At 34.3% G+C, this 18038-nt stretch overlaps 1 protein-coding gene and 1 non-coding gene across 4 annotated transcripts in view; both read right to left on the bottom strand.

Annotated features, from left to right (window-relative positions):
- LOC105219676 (voltage-dependent L-type calcium channel subunit beta-2) overlaps positions 1 to 12749 on the bottom strand; it is a 105804-nt gene extending 93055 nt beyond the window's left edge. Inside the window, exon 1 of one of the 3 annotated variants that reach the window (XM_011195971.3) lies at positions 12732 to 12749. The gene's annotated coding sequence lies outside the window, so the exon portion shown is untranslated. Of the gene's footprint in view, positions 1 to 12388; positions 12526 to 12731 lie in introns of those variants that run through there. The other 2 variants (XM_011195970.3, XM_054227834.1) reach the window with 2 other exon arrangements.
- On the bottom strand, positions 6552 to 6760 carry LOC128920803 (small nucleolar RNA U3). The gene has a single exon (XR_008470691.1). It is a non-coding gene; the product is annotated as a small nucleolar RNA U3 (small nucleolar RNA).
- Positions 12750 to 18038: the final 5289 nt, after the last annotated feature.

Raw genomic sequence — 18038 nt, 5'->3', positions numbered from 1 at the left:
TCAGCCGCTGCCAATGTTCAAAGGACCATAAACCTTGCGCAAAACTTTTCTCTCGAAAATTGCTTGCGTCGTCTCATCGGATGTCGACAACGTACACGTTTCTGCACCATAAAGCAGAACGGTTGTAGAGGTTGGTTTTAGTTCGTCGATAGGACTTTATTTTTCAATTGCTTACTCACTAGCCACAGTAGCCCCTTTTGGCAAGAGTGATTCAGCGTTGGATTTCAAGACTGACATCGTTATTGGTGTTACTCCCAAGTTATGACTGCCAACAGTGGCGTGGAAACCAAGGAGCTAAAGCGATGGTAGTTTGTTTGATAACAGGAGATATTTTGTTTTGTCCTCGTTCACTTCCAGACTCTATATGCTTCGCTTCTTTATCTAGTTTGGAAAAGCAGAACAATATCATTGGCCTGCGCAAACAGCTGTACATTCTCATAGAAGATTGTACCTTCCCTATTTAGCTCGTATTATTTTCTCCAGCAATAGATTGAAGAAATCGCACAATAGTGAGTCCCGTTTGGTAAACCTCTTTGAATGTGCTCCATTGTTTTACTTGATAAAGGTACAAAAAAATGCCACCCTAATATGTTGATCAACTCTCACTCACAATTTGCACTCAGTATGCTCTGGACATCAGTCAACAAATTACCTTCTTGGTTCTGGCATGAGATTGCCGGCCTCATCGCGTCTCGCTTGCCTCTTCAGCTCTCGAGATCTATCTCACCCCGCACGTGTTGTGATCGATAACAACGTTGCGAGCTAAGCAATCTGGCGATGCTCATGGTACAGCTCATTTCTCGGCTTTGCCCAAGACCAATTGGTTCGGCTGCAGCGGTACACAGTGAGTTACAGACGCCGTACCACAGTTTCCTTATATCATGGTGCTGATGAGAGCTCTCAGAGAGCAGGAGTGCAAGACAACGGCTGTCTGTTGCGATTCCTGCTTTTCGAAGACGAACCTTCCTTGTGATTGTTGCACAGAGGCGAATACGTACCTTTGCTGTTATCAGATAGTGGTCCACACATTGAGGTCCTATGATGAAGAACTTCCCCTGTGGATTGTGGCTAGACGTTTATCCACCGGAGTGAATGCAAGAACTTCACCCGTCGCCTCTCTCCCCACACACAAATCCAACATTAAATTTCCGCTCCTTTATATAGGCACTCTAATAGCCTTCGTCTGTCCTTGTCCCGTTCTTGGATGGTGGTGATGTCAGCCTCTAGTCGTGAGACCGGACATTGCGGGTGTATGCCCTCAAATCATGATCCTAAAAACGTTTGCAGAGGTCGTCATAAAAACGGGGGTTTCTTATCCGAGGCTTTATTCCACTTTTCATTGGGTGATTATTTTTTATGTGCTATGTGCAGAGGATACTTGGTCTAAAACCGAAAGTCGAGATCTGCTTGAACCATATGGAGAAAAATCATTCCTGCCCGTTCTCAAGTGAATGGTAATTAAAAACTTTCGTAATTTGCGCGAACTTCTACACATGGCCCCATCCTCCTGGTAGATAGACAAAATCAACTTTGGCATGAAATTTTATTAAAGTGTTTATGTTTATTTTATTTATTATTACAAAAAACTTATTAAAATAAATATAAACCAAAACACAAGATAGGTCGCCGTTAAACAGAAACAAAATACTTTAATCTGCCAATTAATGTTATGCAAAATGAACATATTGAATGAAATCAACCTCGTCTCTTGTGCGACTATGCTGAATTGTGATGACACAGCGCACTGAACCCAATCTGGCAACACAATTTCGAATTTCATATTCGGATATAAATGACGTTCTTATTAGGGGAATTGACAATGTCCTCGTCCCTTTTAAGTAGTATCTCATAAACTACTAAAGCTATATCAGCCAAACTTCCTGCAGTAATTTTCTTTAAGTATCGGATTTTAACCACGCCTATCCTTATACAAATGTTATGTTGATAACTACTAAATTGGATGGTAAGGATGGTACAAGAAACTTACCCTAAGAACAAAATTTTACAATAAAACAAAACAACCCCAAGTTAAAAAGATATCCTTAAGTTTGTTACAATCTCTACAACAGATTCAAACAAAACTCTTTACAAATACTCTTGCTTCATACATAAAAAAATTAGCACTGACTTACCAGATGGTTATTTGCAAAATTGCATAAAACTCTTTAGGAAATTACATGACAATTTGCACTCTTCTAAGGGAACAATCCATCCTGAACGATGTCTCAGAACAAGAAATTATTGCTAATTTAAGGGATCAGGGAGTTACATACGTTTATAAATTTACAAAAGCTGTGGTGAGTAACCAAAAAACTAGTGGAATGGTTCTTTATATATATAAAAATCCTATTTGGGGCAAGGGCAAGGCTAGGGCCATTTTTAGAAAAAAATACATCCAAATATGCCCCTTCCTGTTGTGGTCCTCTGTACCAAATTTCATTTTCTTAGCTTTATTTGTGGTTTAGTTATAACACTTTCATACAATTTTGGTTATCGCCATTTTGTGAGCGTAGCAATGGTCCGATTTCGCATAGCAGTGGAAATTTTGATTGGGTTTAAATTAACCATCTTAACAATGTAACAATGTTATTATATCCGTTAATAAACCCAGAAACTATGGGCCGACATAAAAATGCTATCTGGCTTTTATTCTCTGGTCAGCCTTTACTGTATAAATAGCCAGACATAGCTAACCATTTCGTCTCTGTTTGGTCTGATTAAACTAGCGACTCGAACTTTCACGCCCCATTTATATCAAAGAAGTAGAAGGCACAAGAAAAGCTACTCATCCGTAGAAACTACCGAATATGATATAACCATCGCTGAATTCGATTTTACGATTATATCCTGTCACACCTGCCCCCGTGCAGACAAAAATTTTATATCCCATGCTAAAAATTCCCCTCCCCCCCCCTGGCCTTTAAAGTATAATCACTAAATTTCACAACAATATTTTACGTTAAGGTATATATCCCCAAAGCTGGAAAAATGCAATGGTAATAGCCATTCCTAAATACTGAGGTGCAGACGGCAGCGATAATCTACATTAGTGGGCTTGATTTGCTTTAACTGACGCATTTGACCCATTTTAATGCTGATCAGTAATGCACGACAATTTCGTACATTTAGCTAAATTTACCAAATTTGGCCTGGCAATGCTGCCCAAAAATTACCGATTTTTGAATGCTGATTGATACTAAGAAGAAGAACCATGAACAAATGATAAATTATGAGCAAATATGTTAACAATAACAAATTATAATGTTAAAATTTGTCTCTGGTATTACAGGCCTAGCTCATTTCTTTGCTGCAATGGCAAATAATTATAAAAAAATCGTACCGAAACATATCTCACGATTCGCTTCTAGCAAAAACCTGCTGAATTCAAACCAAGTACCATTTAAAGAATGGCAAGGTACTATGAACGCTTTATTACATTTTGTTGATTTGACCAAAATGGGCTAATCATAAAGAAATCATGTACATATATACTCTGAGTTTGAATTTCGAAAAAGCCTTCAACAGAATCGGAGCGCACATAATTTTACGACTACTTCGGCAATGGCATATTGGTGAAAACATATTTAATGTTGTTAAATCGTTCTTGATTAATCGCAAAATCAACAGCATTTTTTCGTATTCGTACAACAAGTTTAACGGGATTCCGCAAGGATCAACATTATCAGTACTTTTCGTAATCGCATTTAACTATAATCGCTAAACATAATTTTATATCGCATATCGTAAAACAAATGTTTGAAACATTTTAACGGATATATCTAATTGGCCCAATTGTTCATTCATATCCGTAGAAAAATAACTGCAATAGCCTCATTGTAGTATATAGTAATGTAAATATTATAAATACCACTAGCCTTAAATTTTAAAGTTTAATATTAAAAAAAAAGACTTACTTTCAAAGGTCATTGTATACATCTTTGTAAGTAACTAGGCTTACATATTATAATTAAGTATCCAAACATTGTTTAATACAAACATGTATCACATCTCTTATCAACATCACAAAAGCTTAATTTTTATCAATAGTCTTTTCACACAACCAAATTAATTGATCAATTCAAGTTTTTATTGAACAACCAGTTTTTGCCCTTCACACCGCCGGCTTCTCGATAACCGATCACCGATATACATTTTTGTTTTTGCTCTTCATAAGAGGTTCGTAACTTTCATCAGCTGATTGCTATTTTTAGCAGCGTCATCTACCGTCGCGTAGCGTGAACAACAACTCGCACACAAAGAACGTATAATAATTTATCGATATCATGTTCGATATCCGGGGCCTTGAGATGAGTCACAGATGATATGCAGTATTTGTGTTAAGTTTTATTCCGCTATCTTCATTGGTTCCTTATGTATACATTATAAAGTGAAGGAATTAGATGGTATTCCAAATTGAGTTATATGGAAAGTAGTCGTGGTTGTAAACCGACTTCGCCCATTTCTCATCAGTGTTATCAAGGTGTCTAAAATGTGTTATGTACCGAATTTCAATGCAATGGGTCTAGTAGTTCCTGAGATATGGTTTTTGATCCATAAGTGGGCGACACCAGGCCCATTTTCCATTTTGTAAAAAAATATCTGAGTGCAGCTTCCCTCTGTCATTTCTTCTGTAAAATTTAGTTTCTGACGTTTTCCTTTAATAAGTTAGCAATTTTCAACCTAATCTGTGTATGGGAGGCTATTATCCCATTATATAAATTTTTACGGTGTGTAATGGGGTACGTAAGAGAAATGACTGCAGAAAGCTTGGTTGATATAGCTTTATTGGTTTACGAGATAATCACATAAAATTTACTTAGGGCGAGGCCCCGCCCACTTAAAATTATACATTCAGATATGCCCCTTCCTAGTGCGATCCTTTATACCAAATTTTATAACTTATTTATAACTTAATTTATGGCTTAGTTAGGACACTTTATAGGTTTTCGGTTTTCGCCATTTTGTGGGCGCGGTAATGGTCCGATATCGCCCATTTTCAATAGAAACCCTCCTACGGCCCCAAGGAAAATGTGTACCAAGTTGCGTCAAGATATCTTAGTTTTTACTCAAGTTATCCGTTGCACGGACAGACGGACGGACGGACAGACAGACATCTGAATTTTAATTGGTCTCGTCATCCTGATAATTCTGATAAATATAACCCTATATCTAACTCGTTTAGTTTTATGACTTAGAAACAACCGTTATGTGAACAAAACTATAAACAAAGGTTGCTAGTTGCGAAAGTATAATAAATCTGTGCACCATATCTTCAACCTATAACAATGTTCTTAGTAAGAAGTAAGTAAGAACTTCTTACTTCACCCATAAATTTCGTGTTAACAGAATCCAGCCTTCCATCTTATTCGCAATAACAGGATCCTATACGAAATAGTAAAATGCAATGGGATCATGTGGTATGCACCAATGCTTCTTCCACAATATCTCGATGCATCAAACTGGCTAAATATCTACACATCACATCTATACCCATAGAAAAATCCAGTACATTTACTCCATCATGGTTGCTAAAAAATCATCGTTCGAGATACATCTTCAAGATCATCAAAAAAAAGAACACGAACACTTATTTGAATATTGCTTTCTTTTAACTCAACAAGAACCATTTTATTTTAGCGCTCATTTTAACGCAGATTTTTATGATTTTCTTCCTTTAATGATTTTTTTTGAGTATTTTATTTAAACATAAATAATCATAATTTTTGAGCAAAAAAAATCGAAGTCATAAATAATCATTATACATGATTTTTATTTTTTTTGCTCACCTTTGGAGTACAGGTTCTTTTCTTAAGTTTTTTGGTACAATTGTTTCATTTTCCGATTTGCATGCAACTTGCAAATTTTAACTCTATCATATTCAAACTATGGAAGTTACTCAAAAAAAATGGTGCGTGGAGACCCTACACGCGGAAGAAGTGTTATACTTCTTAGTGATATTCCAAGAAATGCATATCATTTTGTATGAAAGAAAACTAGCGAGAGGGAATGGATAAAAATATGGTGGAGTTACCAACACTTTCTTAAATTCACATTTTATAAATTTGTTATGCACATTTTATAAAGCAAAGTCCAAATCAATTATCATTTCTGGGTTCTGACGGATTGATATCTATAATATTTACAACTGGATTATGATAACTAAAATACGATATCTATTTTATCTATATTTCTCGCGAATACCGCATCAATAGTCGTATCTCCTTTTGTCGTAGGATCATTTCTTCCATTGATCATTTCTAATGAAAATTTCTCTCTGAGGAATGCCAGTAATGGATCCGGTTCAGGCAATGAGAATTTACATTGAAATCTCCCGCGAGGAGTACCGGTTGTTCGCTATACTCTACTGGTTCTCCGATAATATCTGCAAAAGCTTGCGAACCTGCAGTTTGCCTAACAAAATATACAGCGAATTTGCAATTGCAAAAATGCAAGACCATTTGACCCAGATTGTGAATTGCCTACTGTACTTATTGACTGCATTATTATATAAAATTATTTGTATAAAACCTTGGAATTTATTCATTAAAATCACCACTCAGAAGTCGTTTTATCCGTTGTAACCGAGCGATTATCGAAGAAACATCATTTCTAATATGCCGCAAGACAAAATTAGGAATGAAGTTCATAAACCTCATGCTGTCAGATAAAACGATATACCTCCTCATCGCCTAATACTTTCGATTTGCAAAGAAAGTAAATGAAGACTGACTACAAAAATGATCCTGTAAAGTATAGTCTTAACTTTTCAACGGCCAACGCAGAGTATTTCAACCGAAAGTCACACAAAATAGTTGAGAATTCGCAGAAATGAAACAGAAACGAAAGAAAAATAATGCGCAAGCATACAATCATACATATGCGTACACATATGAATATGTCACCAACCAAAAATTTAATCATTGTTCTACAATAACAAGAATTGCTCAAATAGCATAAGCATGGCAAGTGCTCCAAGTTCTCTGCTTTACTCCCATTCACTCTCTCTCTCTCATTAATTGTTCAACGCTATTCCCTCTCCACTGAAGCTTTAAACCACAGTACATACAGTAGAAAACCTTATTCGTGGGGAATTCTCGGTGGTAAGATAGCCGCCATCTTGGAAAAACGCAGTGCTGTATATGTTATAGAAGATTTTAACATCAATGCTTGCCATATTATTGCAAAAAAATTATTAAATGTAGATGAGATATTTCATAAGTGGTGAGAATAAAATACAGCTCTCATACAAGTACTTCTCTGTGCGTTATTTTTGACCACATTCATTTAAACTTAAATCCATTTTTGCTAGTTTTTACTTAAATTATTACAAACAATTATATTTAAAATACTTTGAATTGCAAAGCTTGGAAGTACACAAAAGTTTTATAAGCTTGAAATGATACGTGGTTGCCTCCTTATTAAACATTTTTAAAACAAAATATGTCATGATCCTATTGAATAGGCATTTCAAACCATCGGGTCCAAGGTCATTTAATACTAATATAAGTTTTTTATGAAATTTATAAAAAGCTCAAGAGCTTTTACGAAGTTTGACGAATCCTACACTTTTTATTTTGTAAAAGTATAGGCGTCTTCGGAGATCTACCCTTTCTCGAATAATGTTAAAGACAGCAAACAATTGTACATTTTAAAATATTCATTATATATATAACCATATAAATATGAAAATTTCTCTGAAGGAAATCGTTTTCAATTACATCAATTTCCATACAATGTATAATAGATTGCTGACTATCTATGGAAGACACTGCCAATGCTTGAAAAGTTTGCCAAGAACTATCTTGAACCAGACAAACATACTCTTTCAAGGTTATTTAGTGAAAATTATTCAAAGTGTTTAATAGTAATATTAAATCTTTTAAAATTTGAAAGCGCCAAATACAGTGTCACCAACCCAGGGATGTATTTATTTTAATACAATATTTAAAAATTAGTTGAATCGCGTTATACACTTGTACATAAAATATAACTAACTTATCAATAAATAACACTTAATACCACCATAAAATTTAATAAATATCCGAAATAATTTAAAATAATTCCAATAATAATGAAAAAATTTATTTTATTTAATAAAGGGTGATTTTTTAAGAGCTTGATAACTTTTTTAAAAAAAAAACGCATAAAATTTGCAAAATCTCATCGGTTCTTTATTTGAAACGTTAGATTGGTTCATGACATTTACTTTTTGAAGATAATTTCATTTAAATGTTGACCGCGGCTGCGTCTTAGGTGGTCCATTCGGAAAGTCCAATTTTGGGCAACTTTTTCGAGCATTTCGGCCGGAATAGCCCGAATTTCTTCGGAAATGTTGTCTTCCAAAGCTGGAATAGTTGCTGGCTTATTTCTGTAGACTTTAGACTTGACGTAGCCCCACAAAAAATAGTCTAAAGGCGTTAAATCGCATGATCTTGGTGGCCAACTTACGGGTCCATTTCTTGAGATGAATTGTTCTCCGAAGTTTTCCCTCAAAATGGCCATAGAATCGCGAGCTGTGTGGCATGTAGCGCCATCTTGTTGAAACCACATGTCAACCAAGTTCAGTTCTTCCATTTTTGGCAACAAAAACTTTGTTAGCATCGAACGATAGCGATCGCCATTCACCGTAACGTTGCGTCCAACAGCATCTTTGAAAAAATACGGTCCAATGATTCCACCAGCGTACAAACCACACCAAACAGTGCATTTTTCGGGATGCATGGGCAGTTCTTGAACGGCTTCTGGTTGCTCTTCACCCCAAATGCGGCAATTTTGCTTATTTACGTAGCCATTCAACCAGAAATGAGCCTCATCGCTGAACAAAATTTGTCGATAAAAAAGCGGATTTCACATTTCGAACCGAACACTGATTTTGGTAATAAAATTCAATGATTTGCAAGCGTTGCTCGTTAGTAAGTCTATTCATGATGAAATGTCAAAGCATACTGAGCATCTTTCTCTTTGACACCATGTCTGAAATCCCACGTGATCTGTCAAATACTAATGCATGAAAATCCTAACCTCAAAAAAATCACCCGTTAATTATTTAAGTACTGTTCATCGGACTTTAAAAGTTTTGTGAAGATTAAATGCTAGCACAACACCCTAATTGACACAATTGTAGCAAAAAAAGCGTAGCACACAACCCAAGTACGCCTCGGTGGTGTGTTAAAAGATGAAAATTAATGTAAACAAAAAAGGTTTTCTACTGTATATACTGGGCTTTAAACCAGTGATCGGCAGCCCATTGCCCGCGGAGCGCTCTCTGAGCGCACACTGAGTGTACGTGTGAAACACACGTACTTGCAATCATTTTTACATCATAGAGGCGATGTCAGGTCAGTTGCTTGCTGACTTCACAGCGAGCAGGACGTATGGTGGATTGTACGCACGCATGTATGAACACAAAAGACAATGCTTTTATATATATTATTATATTTCTATTTAGATTATTAATTTTTTTTATTATTTTTGCAAGTCAGTTCATAAAAACACAACGATTAATTTTTCAACTTCATTCGCCATTTAAAATGTTTGTAATATAATTAATAATTGTGTGTTTAATTCGAAGTAGTACTATCGATTTTTGTTTTGCAAAAATGTAATTTTCATAAAGTTTACTGCTTTATAATGTTTTCATACACATTTCTACGCAGTAAAAACAATTGATTGTATGTGTTAAGCTAACGTACACTATAAAAATTATTGTTAGGAAACCAGTATTGGTCCTAATTTCACCAGTTCTAAAAAAGTACGGGACTAGTAGAACAGAACTCTTGGTCAGTTGAGTAGCTCTCAACACGCATACACTCTGACAAAATAAATTATAAATATAAGTTTGCCGACCACTGCTTTAAACAATTATCGCAACCTTTTCCGAAGTCGTATAAGAAGTATAAGAATTGCTCAAATAGCATAAGCCAAGAATGATAGAAGACAAGATTACGACAGGCGTTTACAGTTAGTTATTTTGAGTTTTGAGTTCCTGTTGAGTGACAAGTTTCACGACCACGAACACGCGAGCAAAACAAAATTGCACGGTGGTACAAAACAATAAAACCAAAACAAAGAGCTGAAGTCAAGGCTTGTGCTTAATTATTATTTAAAATTTTAAGTGAAAAATGTATTAATTTGAAAAAGAAGTCCGCAATGGCGGAATTAAACAACAATAGTACAAAAAAGTCGTCTATAAAGATTTTTTTCTCACTTTTCCAACCAACAAAAAAGTTGGCAAAATGGCGAACTTTTTGTAACAAAACATATAATTTTAATTATAAATATGCATGATTATATTAGATCATTTTATAAATGAAGATTTTAAGAATTACGTTCATTGTGATATTTTATCTGCACATTATTCAATTTGGTTCACTATGTTTCACATTTCCGTTTTCCATTTAACAATTCTTCTGTTGCCTATTCCCATTCGTTGGTCGTGAACGCTCAGCCTGTCGTAATCTTGTCATCTATCATTCTTGGCATAAGCATGACAAGCGCTTTAAGTTCTCTGCTTTACTCTCATTCTCTCTCTCTCTCTCTCTCTCGCGTTAATTGTTCAACGCTATTTCCTCTCCACTGAAGCGTTTAACAATTATCACAACCTTTTCCTAAGTCGTATAAGAAGTATAACTTCAAAAAGAGTTCTTATAGACAAAGTATTTATCTTATCTTTATCTTAACTTATTCATATCCTAGGAACTACCGGATCAAACTCAACGAAATTCGGTTAATAAAATTGTTTTGGTTTTCCAATAGTCAGATATTGTATAAAAGGACATGAAACAATAGTACCAAAAAACTTAATGAAAAACCTTAATGAATAAATAAAACTCATAAATAATCATTATGTATGATTTTTATTTTTCTTGCTCGATAATAATGATTATTTATGATTTTTCACAAAATTACTGAATACTAATCATTAAGGATCAATATCATCAATATAAGCTGAAATCGATTGGTCACTTCTCTGCTAGCTTGTAAAAATTTTACATGTGAAAGCAACAACAAAGTTATCCAGTTGCAAGAGAGTATAAGGACACCTCATTAAAAATTCTATCGCCGCTTGCTGAGTCACAATGGTAAAAATGGATCGAAGGACAAATTATTATCAAAAAGGACGATACAAATATAATTTTTTAATAGTGTTAACTTGATACATATTATAATTGATTAAATAAAACGGCTTTGTAATGAAGTGGTAAAGAATATTTTTTTGCGCAGATTTAAGTTTTTCTTCACCAAATAAAATGTTGCAACACTACTGGGCATTATTAAGAGGACATTTTAGCGCAGGGTTACACCACAAGTGCTGCCTGTTTGTTTGAATTACTGGATAGTGCGTTATATTGACCTCTCTATAACGCTTAGCCAATCGATGATGGCTATATAATCATTATTATTATATGATTTTTAAAATAAAACTTATAATGATTACGATCCCTGTGTGTAAAAATGAATACATTTTCTAATAAAATTTCAGGTAATTTTGTGTGTTTGTTTTCATTATGCAAACATACTTAACACTAAACGAATTATATACATATGTATTATTGTATAATTTCTAATTAAGCTATAAAGTGAAATCTATTTTTTTTTTTTGCGGAACGTGGGCGCCGTGGTCCGCCATATATATATATTTATTATATAGTAGTAATATATTGAAATTATTAGATTAGATTAAAATTAATAACAAACAAAAAAAATATAATAACATCCCATATGTACATATATACTTCGGAAAAGTCAATTGCAATGCATACGAACAAAATATGATGTTTTGTAACGCATCCACAATATTTGTTGCACAGCATCATATTTTGAACCACATTAACTCGGTAGTCGATGCGCAGTGATATAGAAAGCAGCGCATCACTAAGAAATTTATTTTTCTATATACATACATATGTACATACATATTTGATTATTTTTATTGTATGTATATTTGTTATTTCTATGTATTTGAATGAATTTCTGTTATTATTCTATTAACGACGAAAAACATATTTATAAATTAACTCTTGGTTTTAATACTTGGATGAAAACAAACATTGCAGTAAAATAACAAAATATAAAACGCAACAATGTTGTTTTCGTTGCAAACAAATGATGTATAAATACTATGGTATATATGATGTATACAGTCTACATATCGATACTTTGCAATAGTACGTTTTCGACGTATGTCAGCCATATATACTCATTTCCAGCACATTAAATATAACAGCATTTTTCGTGGCAGTTGAGGAGTAATTATATTAAATATCGCACATATTTAATACTAACATTTTTCCCTTTATATGTACATATGTATGTGCTATAGGTCTAATTTTGCTCTGCTAAATTGTTTACTAAATTAAACATAAAAAAATACCATAACTTTGCTTACTACAGTTTATAACCACCACTTAACTAAAAAGGCAAAATAAAACTGCTTGTTTAAGCATATAACGTCACAGAAAAGACGCTGCGACAACTTATTCATTGTCACAGTGGTAGACTCGTTCTTGTACTAAAAGAATATCAAATAAGACTGCAGGTAGTAAGAATAAATAATAAGCATGTGATGTAATTTATTTTTCATATACAAATGTATGGACTATCCCTTAATATAGTTTTAAATAGTTGGTTTAAATATTTGTAGATTCGTCAATTATTTTATTAAATATGAATTAGAATTTATCCGTTATATAAGAATAGTAGTTTCATTTTCTTTTTGAATAATACTTTACACATTTTACGGTAGACGAATGAAAAAGTAATTAAACATCGCAACATTTTCTCTGAGAAATACACTGACTTATTCGTAATCACAGTTTCCGCTGCTGCAATTCATTTCTGTGATCTTGTATTTACCTTATTCAAGAGAAAACGGTTGTAAAAATCTATTTTTTGATGAGAACTAGATGTCTAGGTGCAGTGTTTGGTTTGCTCTCAATGTATAGAGGAATTTATGTTTATTTTTAAATCGGGTTAAAAAGTATAATTGAATACATTCATATGTATATAGTTTGCAGAGGCGGAGCTATTTACACGCGATGTGAAATACACATATGCATGTAAACTTAATAGATTATTTAAGTTTTTTTAATGCCGATATATACTCGTAGATATACCTTGAATATACAATTTTGAGATGCAATTATAATTTTTATATCTAATGTAACAATGTAACTATATAAACTGGACGCTGGATTGATTTAAGAGCGACGCCCCTGTATCCCTGCTTACATTTATTATTTATGATTCTAGTAGTTATTGCTCCTGAAACCATTTAATTGTATAGGAAAATAATATAATCGAAGTTTTTTGAATGCGTGAGAGATATATGTACGTAGTGTGAATGAAAAATGTATTAGTTATGGTTGTGAGCATATTTTCATTAAAATTACATATTCTTGTGCTAATATTGGATCAAATCGGTCCAATACTTATCCTAGCCCATTACTTGTATACATAAAATGCATTTTTTCATTATTCTGTTTGATTTTAATCCATATATGCACTCATATATCGATTTAAACATAGATATATTTACAAAATAAGTTGAACGTGTTTGCAACATGTTGCACAGAGTTTTGTTCACTTAACTGATTTCATCCATTTTCAGGCTACATATTGAAATACATAAAGAAAATTACTACAAGAAGTTTCGTTGATATAACTCTAATAGTTTATAAGATATATACACAAACACTTAATAGTGGCGTGGCAATGGTCCGATTTCGTCCATTTACAATAACAGTCTTTTCATGGTGCCAAGTTTTATAATGATATTTGAAATCGTATTTTTTCTCAAATTATAGACAGACATCCGGATTTCAGCCCTACTTGTCATCCTGATCACTGGGGTATATACAGTAGTTTTCCGAAATAACGAACACATTAATTGCCACGCCTATTCGTTATATCGAATTTTTCGTTAATTCGAGTACTTACTTAGAGGTATGTTTTTCAATAAAAATGAGTTAAATATCCGTAAATTGCAGTTTAATAAATTATTTGTTAAAAAAATAAAAAAAAACGTAACAAAACAATTGAAATCCAATACTCAATCCTGACACTTATACTTATATTTGGTGCTGACCAATAATTTTGGGCTCTTTATAAAATTCAACATTTTTTCAATTTGCACATTTTATTTAATTTTTTCAAGTTTCATTTTTAATTCTGGTTCGAAGTAATTTGATTTTTTTCTCTTTCTTCATATGTCTTCTTCATGGTGTTCGTTAAACCGAGTACTTACAAATCCCCGATGTTTTTTATTTACGGTACTCAATGTAATAAATTTGCTTGTTCGTTATAAGCGGTTTTCGTTAAAACGAATATTCGTTATTTCGGAAAACTACTGTATAACCCTATATCTAACTCGTTCAGTTTTAAGACTTACAACAGCCGTTATGTGAACAAAACTATTACGCCCCGTACAACATACATACATATATAGAAATACGAATCAAATCGCAGACCGACATTGCACAACTTTTTCTGGCGACACCAATAGGTGCGAATTTATGAAATCTCGAATACATATGTGTATAGTATCACGTTCATAGAGATTGCAAATAGTCTCTCATGTGCACAATTCACTACTAAAATTTCAAGCCGATAAAGTAATAATTTCAGACTGGAGAAGTAGCGCGATCCATACTCAAAACTGTGTTTTCAAATTCGGTCGCCAAGATTTCTCGGGAACTACTCAACCAATATTGATGAAATTTTAGACCGGTCTTCAGGATACGACGAAAGAAGATGCCACAAGAACTCTGCCATATTTCCAATTTTCATATCATTTTCTTCATCAAAGTTCCTGTTTAAGATTTTAATTAGACACGCATATTTTTTTTTAATTTTGTCCGAAAATTTCAATAATCGCTAAATAAATTAACTAAATATTTAATTTTTTATATTAGAATATTCTTGAAAATACGCCAATTTTTCCCTCACGAAACCCATGTAACCTTTTAAGCCTTATTGCAATAATGATATTGGAAGAGTAGTAGTATTGGAGTTACAGAGAAGGAGGGGCCATGTATAAAAGTTCATGCAAATGAGGAAAATTTTTGATTGCCATTCACTTGAGGAAGACGGAGATCTCCACTCCGATGGAAGGACCAGGTGGAGAAGGACCTGTATTCACTTGGTATTACCAATTGGCGCCAAACTGCCAAAAGGAGAGATGCGTGGCGCGCTGTTGTGGACTAAACCAATTATCAGCTGGTTTATGTCCTCATAGGACTAAAGGCTGACATCACCGCCGTCAAATAAATGCGATGCACGGGACAAGGACTAGGACGAGTAGGTCCGGCCAAGTTATTCATTTACGTCGGCGAAGAACTAATGAGGTTTTTCTTTGTAGAATATGCTCGGATGAAAGCAGCCCCGACGATTGGAAACTAAGTGTACTCTGCACATTCCATAAAATGGGGGACCGCACAATCTGCGCCAATTACCGTGAGATAAGGCTCCTTAACATCGCTTATAAGGTTCTATCGAGAGTATTGTGTAAAAATACTAAACCCCACCGTCAATAAACTGATTTAACCTTATCAGCGAGGCTTTCTACCTGGAAAATTAATAACTGACCATATATTCCCCATGCTTGATATTGATATCATTGGCAATTTCAACCGCGCCGTTCGTTCTGCTTTTTCCAGACTGGATAAGGAACCGAATAGGTCTGGAGGGGAATTTGGACAAGATTAAATATCTCCTGTCATAAAACAAACTTACAACGCATTCGCGTATTGGGTCTCACGCCACTGTTGATAGTCATAACTTTGAAGTCCTAGATAATTTCGTAAACCTTGGACCCATTATCAACAACACAAACAATGTCAGCCTAGAAATCCAGCCCAGTATCATTCCTGCCAACAAGTGCTAATTTGGACTGATTAGGCAATTGAAAAGTAAAGTCCTCTCTCGTCTTGATGTATGGTGCAGAAGAGTGGATGATGTCGACAACCGATGAGATGACACTAGGAGTTTCGAAAGAAAAGTTTTGCGAAAATGTTATGGCCCTTTGAACATTGGCAGCGGAAAATACCGCAGACGATCAAACGATGAGCTGTATGAGTTATTCGACGACATTGACATAGTTCAGCTAATAAAAAGACAGCGGCTACGCTGCCTAGGTCATGTTGTCCGAATGGAGGAAACACTCCAGCTTTGTAAGTATTCGATGCAGTACCCGTTGGTGGGAACCAAGGAAAATGAGACCCGTTGGAAAGACCAGGTGGAGAAGGACCTGCCTAAACTTTTTATCACCAAATAACGCCAAACAGCCAAAAGGAAAAAATAATATAAGGAGCTTGGCTTCGTATGTTTGAAAATGATTAGCCGAGTAAAATTTATAGGCGTACTGCCTACGACGGGCATATATATGGTTTCCGTACTACAATGTATACTACAATAAAAACTCACTTGTAGTATTGCACTACGTTGACATTCATCAGATGATACAAATAAATTCAAGCCAAATATAATTATAAATATCAGGCATCAATTCGGTTTTAGGACTCAACATTGCACAACATAGATCAAGTACATCGCATAACAAACATAATAGAAGATGCGATGGAAAATAAACTAATTTGCACAGCTATTTTTCTAGACGTATCTCAGGCATTATATAGAGTGTGGCACCATGATTTACTTTATAAATTAAGACGTTTCTTACTACAATATCTAATTGACTTACTTGAATCTTACTTGAGCAATCGCTACTTCAGAATCAAGCAGGGGCAATCATAGACCACATTGCACCCAATAAAAACAGGTGTACCCCGACCACTACCTGGGACCACTTTTATATATCTTGTTCACTTGCGATATGCCTACGCCGACAAACTGTACAATTGCCACATTTGCTGATGATACCTGCATCATAACGACAGGCAAAAAACGAAGTGGAATCGGCGAACAGATTCGCACTAGGAAGGGGTATATGTTATTGTTTTGGAAAAGTGGGCGTGACTCCGCCCCTAAATACGTTTTTTGTGAATATCTTGTAAAACCTATATACATATACCAAACTTCCTACAATCGTTTTCTTTACGTACCCCATCACACACTATAAAAATTTATATAATCGGATAATAATCACGCCCACCTCCAATACAAAGGTTAGGTTGAAAACTACTAAAAGTGCGTTAACTCACTAACGTAAATTTTACAGAAGAAATGGCAGAGGAGAGCTACCCTCAAATTTTTTTACAATATGGAAAATGGGCGAAATCAGTTGACAACCACGACTACTTCCCATATAACTCAAATAGGAATTCCATCTGATTCCTTCACATTATACATAAAAAACTGATGAAGAATAAAACTTTGCACAAATACTGTATATCTTCTGTGGCTTCACTTGTGGAAAAATTGTCGAAATCGGACTATAACTTTTCAAGGCCCCAGATATCGAACATGTTGAATTCAGCGCCTAAGGGTAAATTTTAACCGAAAGTATGGGTAAATCTCTTTAAATTTAATGTAATTCAGAGGAAATTGTTTTCTTCTAATAGTGTTCTCCTAGCTCCCATATACCTAATTAGGTTTTTCAAAAAAACCGTGGGCTTTATTCCGCATATACATATGTATTGGTTAATATGTAAGATATCTTAGTAAATTTAAGTGAGCGTATAGTCAGCCCTCATTTTCATTATTCTAGTGGACTTTATGCCGAATATATGGATCAAATTGTGTGTTATCTTAATAAAATGACATAAATAAATTGAGAGTATAAAATGTTCGATTGTACCCGAACTTAGCCTTTCCTTACTTGTTTTTATTTTGTTGTTTGATTTCAGTTTATTTTGAAATTAATTTAATTTTAATATGTTAAAATGTCGGAAAACATATGATTGTGGCAGAAGAGCTTAAAGCTTTCGGGGTGTTCAATGCGATCCACTGTAGTACATTTCACAACACCACATAATTTCAGTGGTTTCTGGCACTGTATTGTAGTACAGAACACCATTTGCTTTGAAACAAAACACCGGTGATATAAATTTGGTTTCTGTAGCATACTACAATATGTACTA

Source organism: Zeugodacus cucurbitae, chromosome 3 (assembly GCF_028554725.1).
Source record: "Zeugodacus cucurbitae isolate PBARC_wt_2022May chromosome 3, idZeuCucr1.2, whole genome shotgun sequence".
Classification (NCBI taxonomy): Eukaryota; Metazoa; Arthropoda; class Insecta; order Diptera; family Tephritidae; genus Zeugodacus; species Zeugodacus cucurbitae.
The sequence above is the reverse complement of the archived record's forward strand: the minus strand, read 5'-3'. Positions and strand labels throughout refer to the sequence as shown.